A 13,175-nucleotide genomic window follows, 5' to 3' on the forward strand; every position below is an offset into this window, starting at 1 on the left:
AAGGCATAAAATTGCTCTAAGGACAATAGGAATGTCCACTAGCTCCACGCTAAAGATAATGCAGTTTTGGTTTTTCAAGACAGAGTTTCTCTGTGTAGCTCTGGCTGTCCTGGAACTTGTGCTATAGACCAGGCTGGCCTCTGCTCCCAAGTGCTGGGATTAAAGGTGTGTACCACTACCTCACGGTGATATCTGGTTATTTTTATTATTAATAGAAGATAGGAAAGAACGATGTACAAAAAATATGAAAAATACAAGGTGTTGTTGAAAGTAGTTTCTGTGTATTTCTTGGAGCATTCTGGTGCTTGGGAGAGGTAATTTTTAATTTCTGAAGTTTTGTCATTTACATTTATTTATTTGTGTGTGCATGCACACACGTGTGCATACGTGTATGTGTATGTACTCATGTTCATGCCATGGTACACATGTGTAAGTCTGAGGGCAACTTGGGGAGTCAGGTCTCTTCCCTCTACCATGTGAGTCCCTGGAATTGAACCCAGGTCATCAGGCTTGGAAGCAAATGCCTTTCCCTACTGAGCCGTCTTGCCAGTTCTGAAGATTTAATAATCTGAAATAACAACAGTTAGAAAAATTTGGAGTCTAGACAATTATTCTAATTAATGACTAAGATTCACATGTGTTTACATTGCTGCAATGAAATTTTCTTTCTTTTTTGCTTTTGGTTTTTTGAGACAGAGTTTCTCTGTGTAGTCCTGGCTGACCTGGACTCACTTTGTAGACCAGGCTGGCCTTGAACTCAAAAAGATCTGTCTGCCTCTGCCTCCCAGAGTTCTGGCATTACAGGTGTGCACCACTGCACTGGCTTGCAATAAAAATTTCTATGTACATGCTATGAGTAATGTTATCTTAGTGATGGTGCTATGTGTGAGAAAATAGAAGACAAAAATAATTTCTGTATAGCTACTGACAGATGTACAATGTCAAGATTTAGTGTTATGCTAGTGTGAAGTATTGTAGTTTCGGAGGCTAGCTGATGCTTAGTAAGGTTCAAAATAGCAGACATTCCTTTGTGAGTGTGGAATCTCATTGAATTCATAGTTTGAATGTCCAGTTCATAAGTTGGGAATAGGCTGTTGACAATTCGGCATGAATGCCGAGATGTCTAGAGTGCTGTGCTCTCCAGCATGGTGGGGAAACAGGAGCAGAACTGGCAGCAGGCGTGGTTATTCACAAATCACTAAGTAGATGGAACCACAGCGCGTGGTCAGAGGTGCTACACCACCAGGGCTATCCACTTGGACTCAACAAGAGGGTAGTTGTTTTTGTGTGTCACGTCTGCCTTTGTACTACTACTGATTTTCCTGATTTTTTTTTTTTAGAAACATGCTGTGCACATACTTTACACAAATAAGGAGAAATAAGTTAGTCAGCTTTTGAAAACCAACTCTGTATGTCTTGTTACTCATACGTTATCAGAAGGAATCCCACGTTGATGTAATTTAGTCATAATTAAGTTTATTGACATAAGTATTAGAAATTAGGAATGTAGTTTGATTTATCCTTAGTATATTTTAGATTGTACTATTTTTAGTTTTAGAGTGCTTGATACTATTTTTAAAACTATTTAGATGTGGGATTTGGAGGTACACATCTTTAATCCATACTGGAGAGGCAGAAGTAGGTCTCTCTGAGTTAGAGGCCAGAGGCCAGTCAGGATTACACAGTGAGACCTTGTCTCAAAACACACACACACACACACACACACACACACACACACACACACACACACACACACACCAAGCCCCCCCCCATGCAAGAACCAAAATTGCAATAAAAACACTTTTCAAATAGCCGAAGGATGATTTGCAGTTGCAATAGTGTAGCAGATCTTAATTTCATATAATTAGATTTACTTGGTCCTCTGTCCTCCTTGCTACTCTTTCTTTTTTCTTTTCTAGTTTATCCACATGTAAGATTCAAATTTAGCTTATTTTCCCCCCTGAAAAAAAGGTTTTTGAAATCTTACTCAAATGCATGAGAAGAGCAGTGCTTCTCCCTACTCCATCCCTTATGTGTCACAGGCTGTGGGGCTCAGAGCTGTGTAGCCAGCTAGCATGCTAGAGACTGCAGCCGCTTTGAGTCCGTATTTAGTTCACCTGTTAGTAATGACTTTTTATATGTGGCTCCTGCGTTGTTCCCACGTCACATTCTGTCCTTCGTCATACCCAGCTTCCCTTTCATGACTGAGGTGTTTGCGTGAGAGAACAACAACAGAAACATTTATACCTGGGAAGTTCTGTTGCTTTACTATATGTTCCAAAAGAGCAAAGTGAGTCCTTTAAAAAGCAACCTAAAATGCTGAATGTTTTATGAGAATGAAAGAAAATTCTGAATAATTGCTAAGTATAACTTCTATTCTGCTTATTTATATATTCAAGTAAATATTTACCTGACTTTCATAAGCTCTACAGAGCTAACATTAATCACAGGTTGTGTGCTTAGAGCTAAAAAAAAAAGAAAAGAAAAAAAAAGAAAAAAACAGAAGTAGCAGCAGCTTGTATTCAATAAATAAAAGCTTATGCTTATGTTTGGATGATTCTGCCTTGATGAAATACTGAAAATGGACTTGATGGCAGTTAGCTTTAGAGGTAGGATGGTCAGAACTAAGATTGGTCAGTAGAAATGCAGTATGGTTCTTACTTAGGGACCATCCTATGTCTGGTATTATTTTGTGTGAAAATGGCAGCTAGTTATTACTTTGTTTTAAAATTTGTACATCATTTTTGGAACTCTGATGTTTCTGATTTAGCTTATGACAGGCTACTTAGAAGTTGGATTATACTGGATTTTCACTCTTTTCAAAAGAGACTATGTGGTTACATGGCAGTATAAAAAGTATTTTAAGATAGGGACAGTATAGGTAGGTCTATCCTAGTTTTTAAGGTAAGGTTTGTGTTTAGACACGGATCCATGTGTTACCCGTTTGGACTGTGCAGCACAAATGTAGCAGGGATGTCTTAAAATAGACGGGGTAGCGGCCAGGGATCGTCGACTGCTATAGATGGCGAGGTTGTCTAGCTCCTGCAGTGATGGAAGCCAGGAGTACATGCTAAGGGCAGTGATTCGCTCAAGGTCAGCATGTTCTAAATTCAGCTGCCTGAGTGTGGTTTCTGTCAAGAACACGTAGGGCTTTCGAATGTGGAAAGGTTTAGCAGCAGAAGGCGCTGTATTTATGAGGTGTGGTGGCAATATTCAGGTCATGCCGTTCCTTTTTCTTTTTTTCTTTTTTTTAAATATAGAATTTTAGCCTGTGGGTCTCAAGCTATTTCAGAGCAGAGACAGGAAAGTGGGCTATAAAGTAACCTGCTTAGCAGGATGTGTGTGTGTGAGAGAGAGAGAGAGAGAGAGAGAGTGTGTGTGTGTGTGTGTGTGTGTGTGTGTGTGTGTATACACTTTTACTTTTTTTTTTTCTATATTACTACTTGGTGTTAATTGCCATTGAAGTAAAGCATGCTTTGTAGGGATGAGGGTGTAAGTCAGTGAGACCACTCACTTGACTGTGGTTCTGTCCCCAGTGTGAGGTGGGGCAGGAGGCTTATTGTTATTCCTGTGATGGTACAGGACAGAAAGATGGAGCGATGAACAACTAGGCATCAGTTCTTCAGGGCATACCCACGGCTCATTTCTTCTTAGACTCAGAAGCATCAAAGATAAAGTCCCTGTAACAAAATTTAGGCATATAGAAGGCCCATAATGATTGATACTTTATATTGGGTTACTTCTTTTATTTGTTGATTTTTTTTTTGAGTGGGGTCTTATTTTGTAGGCCTGAGGGCACTCTGTGTAGACTAGTCTGTCCTTATAAATGTGTGGCTGTCCTACCTCTGCCTCCTGAGTGCTGGGTGTGCATCACCAAGCCCAGCTAGGTTAGTTTAGAATAGACTACCATGCTTCTATACCATTTCAGTTTTTGTTTTCAAAGCACTTTTAACTATTCCACTTTGTTTCTCACTTCTTGCTCTCTCTTTGGAGGGTTGGGGAGTAGGAGGATAAGGTCTTAATATGTAAAAGCCTAGGATGACCTGGGACTTACTCTATAGCCCAGGCTGGCCTTGAGCTTAATTCATTTAAAGTGTACAAGTCTGGCTTTGATTATAGTCGTAGTTCTAAATTGATGAATCAATTTTAGGATGCTTATGTACTATCCAAAGAATATACTCCCTTAGCCACTGTTTGCCACCCTCTGTCCCCTTGCCCCATTCAACCTCCAACCAAGGTCCATCCATGTTGTAGCATGTATCAGAAGCAAGTATCAGCAGTTCATTTATTTTTATTGAGTTTTAGATATACAACATTATATATTTGTAATCATGACTGGTTGGAGATCTAAAACGATATTGCCTGTGAAAAGAATAGAAATTGTAACATTTCAGTGATTAGAGCCTGTAAAGTGGGGGTGCATTGTGCTGGGTACATTGTCTAACATGGAATTAGCCCAGTCTGACTTGCAGTGTGATGAGCAGCTGTATGAGAAAAGTGGGGGAACCTAATAGAAAGGTCATTTTGTTCTTTTATACCTTTTTCAACCTTTTATTTTTTAGTTGTGATAGTTTTAAACATATAAAATGGTAACATTTTGCCTCCTTAGTTTTCCCACACATTTTTTGTGTACACAACACACACACACACACACACACACACACACACACACACTTTCAGATAAAGAACCCCTTTATCTCTAAATAGTTCAGTGTTGTTAAAATGAATGAAAATCCCAATTGTTCAGTTTTACTAATAAAGACAAAGGAGCCAGATGCTGGAGTGAAAACTTGCTAGCTCAGAAAGTCAGAGAAAGCACCCAGCTAGCTGATCTATCTATCTTTCTTTCTTTCTTTCTTTCTTTCTTTCTTTCTTTCTTTCTTCTCTGATTTTTTTTTATTGATAATATTCATATTACATCTCAATTGTTATCCCATCCCTTGTATCTTCCCATTCCTCCCTCCCTCCCGCTTTCACTCTATTCCCCTCCCCTATGACTGTGACTGAGGGGGACCTCCTCCCCCTGTATATGGTCATAGGCTATCAAGTCTCATCTTGGTAGCCTGCTATCCTTCCTCTGAGTGCCACCGGGCCTCCCCATCAAGGGACGTGGTCAAATATGGGGCACCAGAGTTTGTGTGAAAATCAGTCCCCACTTTCCACTTAACTGTGGAGAATGACCTGTCCATTAGCTAGATCTGGGTAGGGGTTTGATGCTTACTGCACATATTGTCCTTGGTTGGTACCATAGTTTGAGCAGAACCCCTGGGCCCAGATCCGCCCATCAGTGTTCTTCTTGTAGGTTTCTAGGACCCTCTGGATCCTTCTATTTCCCCAATCTCCCATACTTCTCTCACCTAGAGTCCCAATAGGATGTCCTCACCTCTATCCCGCTTTCCTGGTAAGTGAAGACTTTCATGGGACATGCCCCTTGGGCTAGTGCCCAGATATAAGTGAGTATATACCATTTGCCTCTTTCTGCTTCTGGATTAACTCACTCATTATGACCATTTCTAGTTCAATCCATTTGTCCACAAATTCGGGAATTCCTTGTTTTTAATAGCTGAGTAGTATTCCATAGTGTAAATGTACCACAGTTTCTTTATCCATTCTTCTTCTGAGGGACACTTAGGCTGTTTCCATGTTCTGGCTATTATGAATAAGGCTGCTATGAACATGGTTGAGCGTATGTCCTTGTTGTGTGCTGGAGCATCTTCTGGGTACAAGGATGTGGAGAAAGAGGAGCACTCCTTCATTGCTGGTGGGAATGCAAACTAGTACAACCACTTTGGAAATCTATCTGGTGCTATCTCAGAAAACTGGGAATAGGGCTTCCTCAAGACCCAGCTATTTCACTCCTTGGAATATACCTAGCTGATCTTCTTATACTCAGCTCATGTCCCAGAAGAAAAAAGCCTAAAGGCTTTCTTCCTCTCCCATGCTGTCTTAAATACCCTATAACTTTATGTCCCTCCTTTCTACTTCCTGTGTATCTCTATATCTGTCCTCTGGACTTCCTCTCATTCTTGATGGTTTTTTTCTCATGATCACTTCCTGTCAATCTGGTTGCCTGCTCCACCTCTTGACCTAGGGTTAACTTTATTTAATCCGGTTTATAGAAAGTTCTCAGATTAAAGGTGTGTGCTAGGGCTGAGCCACACCACAAGCACTTGTTTACAGTAAACAGAAAGCTCTAGGATCAAAGGCTGAGCCACACCACAATTAGAAACAGGTTTTTACAGTTCACAAATCTCCGGGTTCACAGTGGGATCAAATATCCTGCAATATACAAGATCATTTTTGGGTCAACAAGATGGCTTAGGTAGGCCCTTGGCAGACTGAGTTCAAAACCCTGAACCCTGTAAAAACTGGAGAAACTGCACTCTTGAAAGTTGTTGTTTGATCTGCACATGCATGCCCACAACACACCATATGCACACAATAACAGCAACAACAATAATTTATAGACATTCTTTGTATAACTTTATGATTTTCAAAATTAGTTAACTTCAATGTTAGAGATTTGATGAACTTATTTTACTGATTTAAAATTTTAAGTGCTTTTTGTGTTTGTGCATGCATATGTGTGATACAGAGCACAATGTCAGAGGATAGCTCTCCGGAGCTAGTTACTGCCTTCTACTGAATTGAGGCAGGGTCTTTTGTTGCTTCTCTTGCTAGCTGGCCCCAGAGCTGCCCAGCTGTCCTCTTATCTCTGCCTCCCATTTTGTGCAGATCTCTTAAGATTGTCCAGTGAAAGGAAACCCCTTCAAACTTGCCCCAGCTTCTGTGACCTGAACTCAGCCATCCTTAAGTGCATGCTTTCTGGCACAAGATATTCTGCCCTGTCTTATACTTGAGTTGCCCCAGCCCTGGGATTGGCTTTCTTGGTAGGACTTTTTATTTGTGTGTTTGCTTATTTGATGTAGGATTTCTCTGTGTTAGCTCTGGCTGTCCTGGACTCACTTTGTAGACCAGGCTGGCCTTGAACTCAGAGATCTACCTGCCTCTGCCTCCCAAGTGCTGGGATTAAAGGCATACCTGTGCCTCCTCCAACTTCTTTATTTCTTTTGAGAATGGTTGTTTGCAAATAAGATCTGGATGCTAATGCAAGTGTACTTACTGATATGAATATCAGTGCTTTCTCAAGCCCTTCTCTTGCTAAAACTAGAAAATACATAGCATGTGTTTATTATCTACATTTCTACAGGTTTTTAAATTTACTTTTTATTTTTGCTTTCTTTTTTCTTTTTCCAGAGGCATGGTTTCTCTGTAGGCCTGGCTGTCCTGGACTTGCTTTGTAGATGAGGCTGGCCTCGAACTCGCAGAGGTCACCTGCCTCTGCCTTCCCCAGTGCTGGGATTGCAGGCGTGCACCACCATACCCGTCATGCCCATATATAGTAACACTATGGATACAGGCTGGTACATCAGCTTCTGACACCTGGAGTTTCATTCTTTTTGTTTACTTGTTTGGAGACAGAGTCTCTATGTAATTCTTCTGGCTGTTTCTGAATCTCACTATGAATGCACAGAGATCCTCCTGCCCCTGCCTCTGTAATGCTGGGATTAAAAACATGTTACTACCCCCAGCTGTCTTACTGTTTTATAGCATTAGAGTTACAAGAAGACACATTTATAAAGAAGTTTGTTAGGGATTTTCTACCTACCTAGTGGGCAGCCATTTTGATAGCTTTAAACAGAGACTCACATAGCCCAGGCCAGTTTTTACCTTACTATGTCACTGAAACTTGAACTCAGGGTCCACGTATCTTCATCTCTTGAGCACTGAGAGTGGAGACATGCTCCTCTGCCATGCGCAGCTGACTCCAGACTTCTGTTTGATAATACTTGTTTTGAGCTTGGGGGCCACAGTTAGTAGGTGAGGATTGTATTATCCAGTGGCTTAGGCATCTTTCTGTACCTCTTGCAGGCCTTGAATGTGATATTTCTATAAACTATAGTTTGGAATTATTTTTTACACTAATTAATTCTTTTCTATATATGTTCTACCTTGGATACACTTGGTCACTGTCCCTGTGTGTTTGGAAAACATGAATACTACCTTTGTAAACTCCGCTGCCCTCCTGACCATATGTTTTTAATATTTATTTGTTTATTCATTTATTTTTTGTTTTATTTATTTTTGTTCTTGTTTTTTCTACAGAGGATTTCTCTGTGTAGGCCTGGCTGTCCTAGAACTACCTCTGTAGACCAGGCTGGCCTTGAATTCTCTGCCTCCTGAATGCTGGGATTAAAGGTGACACCTGGCACACTTCTTTTATTTTTTTTAAACAGAGCTAATGGTGATTTCTTTTTTAGATCTTTATTTATTTTACTTTATGTGTATGAATGGGTTGCCTGCATACATGTATATGTATCACAAAGGTGCTTGTTGGATGCTTTGGAACTGGGATTATAGATGACGGTGTGTTACCATATGGATGATGGGAATTGAACCTTTGTTCTTTGCAAGAACAGGGCTCTTTACCACTGAGCCATCTCTCCAGTCACTTTGTGCTAGCATTTTAATAGTATTCACTTTAAAAAATTTAGTTTGTTGTTTTGAGACTTGTTTTTGCTATGTAGTCAAAGTTGGCCTTGAACCCTCAGTGATTGTCTTGCCTTAGCACCCTAGTGCTATGATTGCAAACATGTGCTACCATGCCCGGTACAGAAATTATGATTACTTTTTATTAGTATTCATTACATTTATTTGTTTATTGGGGCCATGCTGTGCCACAGTGTGAGTGTGGAGGTCAGAGGGCATCTTGTAGGCACTGCTTATTCTTCTATCATGTGCGTCTTGGGGATCGTCAGCCTTGGTGCTGTGTGCCTTTGCCCACTGAGCCATCTCATGAGCCCCCAAAAAGTATTTTATTCTGGGAAATAGTTCTCATTTTTTGCTTGATGTAAAAATACTTATTTATCATCCAGCCATCTTTAAGCACACAGTTCATGGTGTACAGTGTATTCATGTTGTTGTGAAACACGTACCCAGAGCATTTTCATCTTGCACATCTCAGATGTGTTTTTTGAGCACACGTTTATCATCCCTATTCCCATGAGCACTCTTCCTTCTCGCCCTGTCACTTGGACTCTCCCTAGAGCTCATCTGAGTGGCTGCTGTGAACATGGCTGTGCAACTGTCTCTTCAAGATTCCTCCTTCAGTTGCTGGGTTCATATTATGGTTCTATTTTGAATTTTTTTGAGGAGCCTCCATGTTGTTTCTGTAACATTTTACAGTTTTAATCAGTACCATTTCAGGAATCCAGCTTTTCCACATCCCTGCTGTTCTTGGTTTTGTTTGGTTTTTTTACAATCTTTAAAAAATCTTAAAAATAATAATTTTATATGTATGGGTATTTTGCTTGCACATGTGTCTGTGTACTCGGTACATGCCTGGTGCCAAGGAGGTCAGAAGAGGATTGGATTGCCTGGAACTGGAGGTAGAGATGGTTGTGAGCCAGCATGTGGGTGCAGGGAGTGGAACCTGGGTCTTCCGGAAGAACAGGCAGTGCTCTTGACTGCTGAGCTGTCTCCCCAGCTCCTTTCTTCTGGTCTGGTGGCTGTGATGAGCTCTCTTACTATTTGACTGGGGCTGGACTCAGTATTTCTGAGGGAAGTGATGCTGAGCACCTTTGTATGCTTATGGGCTCTTTGCTTCTAGGCATCTTTGATTGTTAACATTTTCTCTTCTAATGAGCAGAAATTGAACACATTCTGAGTCCATTCACTGGCTAGTGGGCAGAGTCAGTGTACATATCATTTGTTTCTTAAAACACTGAAGTGTTAGAACCTCATACATTATTTGTACCTTCCTTACTTAGAGTACTGTCCTTGGGGTCTGTGCTGGGGAAAATATTTCAGACAGTATCTCTTTTAGTATTGTACCTAAGGGCCTAAAAGCCATAGAAAGGAGAATGAATTGGCTATGTCCTGAATACTCTTAATTTGAAAGGGACATTGGGTTTAATGTGCACATTGAGTGTTGGATTTTTCCTTAAATGAAACAAAAAAAAAGGAATGTCCTTTCCATGTAATCTTCCCCCCATGTATGTTCATGCTTCATTGTTCACACTTAACTTTTGTATGATGAGTCTTGGATTATTTTTATATAATGATAGTTTTCTGTATATGAATACAAAATTATTAAAAATAAAAGATCAGTAACCAGAAGAAGTAGTAAGATGAATAAATAGTAGAATTGGTACAGAACCAGGACACTGGAAACTCTGAATTTTAATTTTTGTTATTGAGTTTGTAAATAGGAGAATACTTAACCATTACATTTCTACATCAACAGGTCAAGGGACCTCTACCACCCTCATGTCTTATAGGTGTGGATTAGTGTACAAAGCTTTAATGTGGAAGTGCTCAATGATACTATTCAGGCATATGTCAAAAGCATTTTTTAAAGCTTCATCACAGTTGTTTAATTTTGCACATGGTAGCTATAAAATAGAGAATAAACGTAATACCCTGTAAGCTAGGCTGGTTAGTCATGTTTGCTCAGGCTTGAAAAGCTCTATGCTAAAACTGCTTGTACCCATTACAGTCACTCGTAGGCTAAAAGAAGACTTTTATGATGGCCTTTAATTCTATTCTATAAAGGCTTTTGATTTTAAGGGCTGTCAGCATCTCCCATGGGCTGTCTGTAGCACTGTTGGAAAGGTCTATCGAGCCTCATGAATGTACAGTGGCAGTGGACTGTCTTGATATGGGTTAGATGCCAGCCTCTCACACCTGAAAGCATATATACCTATTATTTCTGTGTCTTCAGCATCTTCCTGTGGCTGGAATTTAGTACCTTGAATGTTATTAACAAGTGTGTTACCATGGAAGAGTGCCAGCTTCGTGCTGGTGAATAATTTAGGTATCAGCTAGGGAGGTGGGATTGTATTACTTAGGAGACAGACTCTAAAATGTGCTAAACTTTGACATTAAATAGAAAAAAGTGTTTCTCTTGTGAAAAAGCACTGAATTAATAACATTGTATATACTTAAAGTTAAAAATAATTCCACTTAATATTTTTAAATTATGAAATATTTTACAAATATTTTATTTTTAAAAATTCTGTAACTGTGGCCGGGTATGTGCATATGAATGCAGGTGCTTGCACAGGCCAGAGATATCAGATCTGGGAGCTAGCGATTATAGGTAGTTGTGAGCTGGGAGATGGGTGCTGAACTTAGGGTGCTGTAAGAGCAGGAAGTACTCTGAGCTGCTAAGCCATCTCTCTAGCCACGTGACAGTAAGAATGTATAGCAAAACATTTTCTCCCTTTACATTGTGGTTTTATTTTATAATCTTACAGAACACGTTTGCTCTTTATTTACAGTAATTCTTTTACATGAATATAATTTTCAGATAATGTCATTGGGATCCTGCTTGTGTGACCTGCATCCTTACATGTATACTTTCACATTTCTATGAGGAAGATTTTTAGGGTAGTGGGTATATGTATTCTGCTGAAAGATGTTATATCCTCGCCTAAATATTACACTGCTCCGGTGTGTGCAATCATAACGTAAATGTGGCCTTTTGGGACTGGGATGTCATTCTTTTAGTTTGTAGAGTGCTTGCCTGACATCTAGGATGCCTTGAGTTTGGTCCTCAGCATTGTGTGTATTGGCTGTGGTGGTGTGCTTAGCATCCAGGATGGGGAGGCAGGGGCATCAGGAGCTCAGCATCACCCAGCTGCATACTCAGTTCTGAGGGCTCCAGACCTTTTCATCTTCTCCTCTTGTCTTCCTTGCCCAGAAATATTTTTTAAAAAGGAAGAATTTGTGCTTCTTCCTGATACTATAGCTTCAGGTTTGTCTTTTCCCTTCTTCAAAGGCCTTTCTTGTTCCATTCCCCGCTTCCTCTATGCATTCATGGAGATCTTGCCTTCCTTATGATTTTTTAAAAATTATTTTAAGCACTCAGGGAAGCAGAGGCAGGTTGGTCATTGTGGTTCAAGGCCAGCTTAGTCTACAGATCGAGTCCAGGACAGCCAAGGCTACACAGAGAAACCCTGTCTTGAAAAAAACCAGAAAAAATTATTTTATTTTTTGAAATTATAATATAATTGCAACATCTCCCCTTGCCTTTCCTTCCGCCAAACCCTTCCATAGACCCCCCTCTTTGCTTTCTTTTAAATTCATGGTCTCATTTTTCATTAATTGTTGTTACTTGCATGTATGTGTATTTTTATACATATATATCTGCATATAACCTGGCTTGTCTATGTGGTGTTACTTGTATGTATATTTTCAAGTTTGACCATTTGGTATGGACAACCAATTGTTGTGCTCTTCCCAGGGGAAGGCTATTTCTGCATCTCTCAGCAGTTCTTAGTTGGTGTAGGATTGAGTCCTCATCATCTAACTCCCGTCTACCTTGGCATATCTGTTGTTCCTGTCCAACTCCTGTGTAGGCAGTCATGTTACTGAGTAGCTTCTGACATCACTTAGGAGACATAGTCTGAGAGCCAACTCCCTGATCATCTGGCTCTTAAAACCTTGCCACACCTCCCCCCCACCCCCACCCCCAGCAGTGTTCCCTGAGCCTTAGGTTTGGGAGTTGTTTGTAGATGTGTCAGTGGGGACCGGGCTCCACGGCGCTGCATTTTGATTGGCTGTGGCTTTCTGTAATGGTCTCTGTTGTAAAGAGAGGTTTCCTTGGTGAGGTGTGAGGTATAAGCACAGATATTTAGAAAGTAGTTAGGAATTATGCTGGTTGAGTAAAGTGGTGGCTCTAGGTTCTCTGCGATCCACACCTTCACTAGTCTGGCTTGTTAACTAGGTTTTTGTTTTGTTTTGTTTTGGTTTTTCGAGACAGGGCTTCTCTGTGTGGCCTTGGCTGTCCTAGACTCACTTTGTAGACCAGGCTGGACTCGAACTCACAGCAATCCACCTGCTTCTGCCTCCCGAGTGCTGAGATTAAAGGCATGTGCCACCATGCCTGGCATTAACTAGGTTTTAGGTATGAGGTGTGATTTTTTCCCCCCTCTTGTTGGGTGAGATTTAAGTCTGATTAGAGAGCTGTTGGTTACCTCTAAAGGTACACGAGCCACTACTGCACCTTTACGGTGTGCTCTGATGTCACTGCTGTGGTCCATAGGCATCATAGCTGGGTAGGACTGTTGGTTGCATTCCTCCTTTAAAGCTCCATGCCTTTAAACGTGAGA

General features: G+C 40.6%; 1 protein-coding gene across 7 annotated transcripts in view; it reads left to right on the plus strand.

The window, feature by feature from the left end:
* HIPK3 (homeodomain interacting protein kinase 3) overlaps positions 1-13,175 on the plus strand; it is a 72,286-nt gene that overhangs the window by 24,090 nt on the left and 35,021 nt on the right. The gene's annotated exons all lie outside the window — the stretch shown is intronic.

Source organism: Acomys minous (assembly GCF_964271855.1).
Source record: "Acomys minous genome assembly, chromosome: 3".
Classification (NCBI taxonomy): domain Eukaryota; kingdom Metazoa; phylum Chordata; class Mammalia; order Rodentia; family Muridae; genus Acomys; species Acomys minous.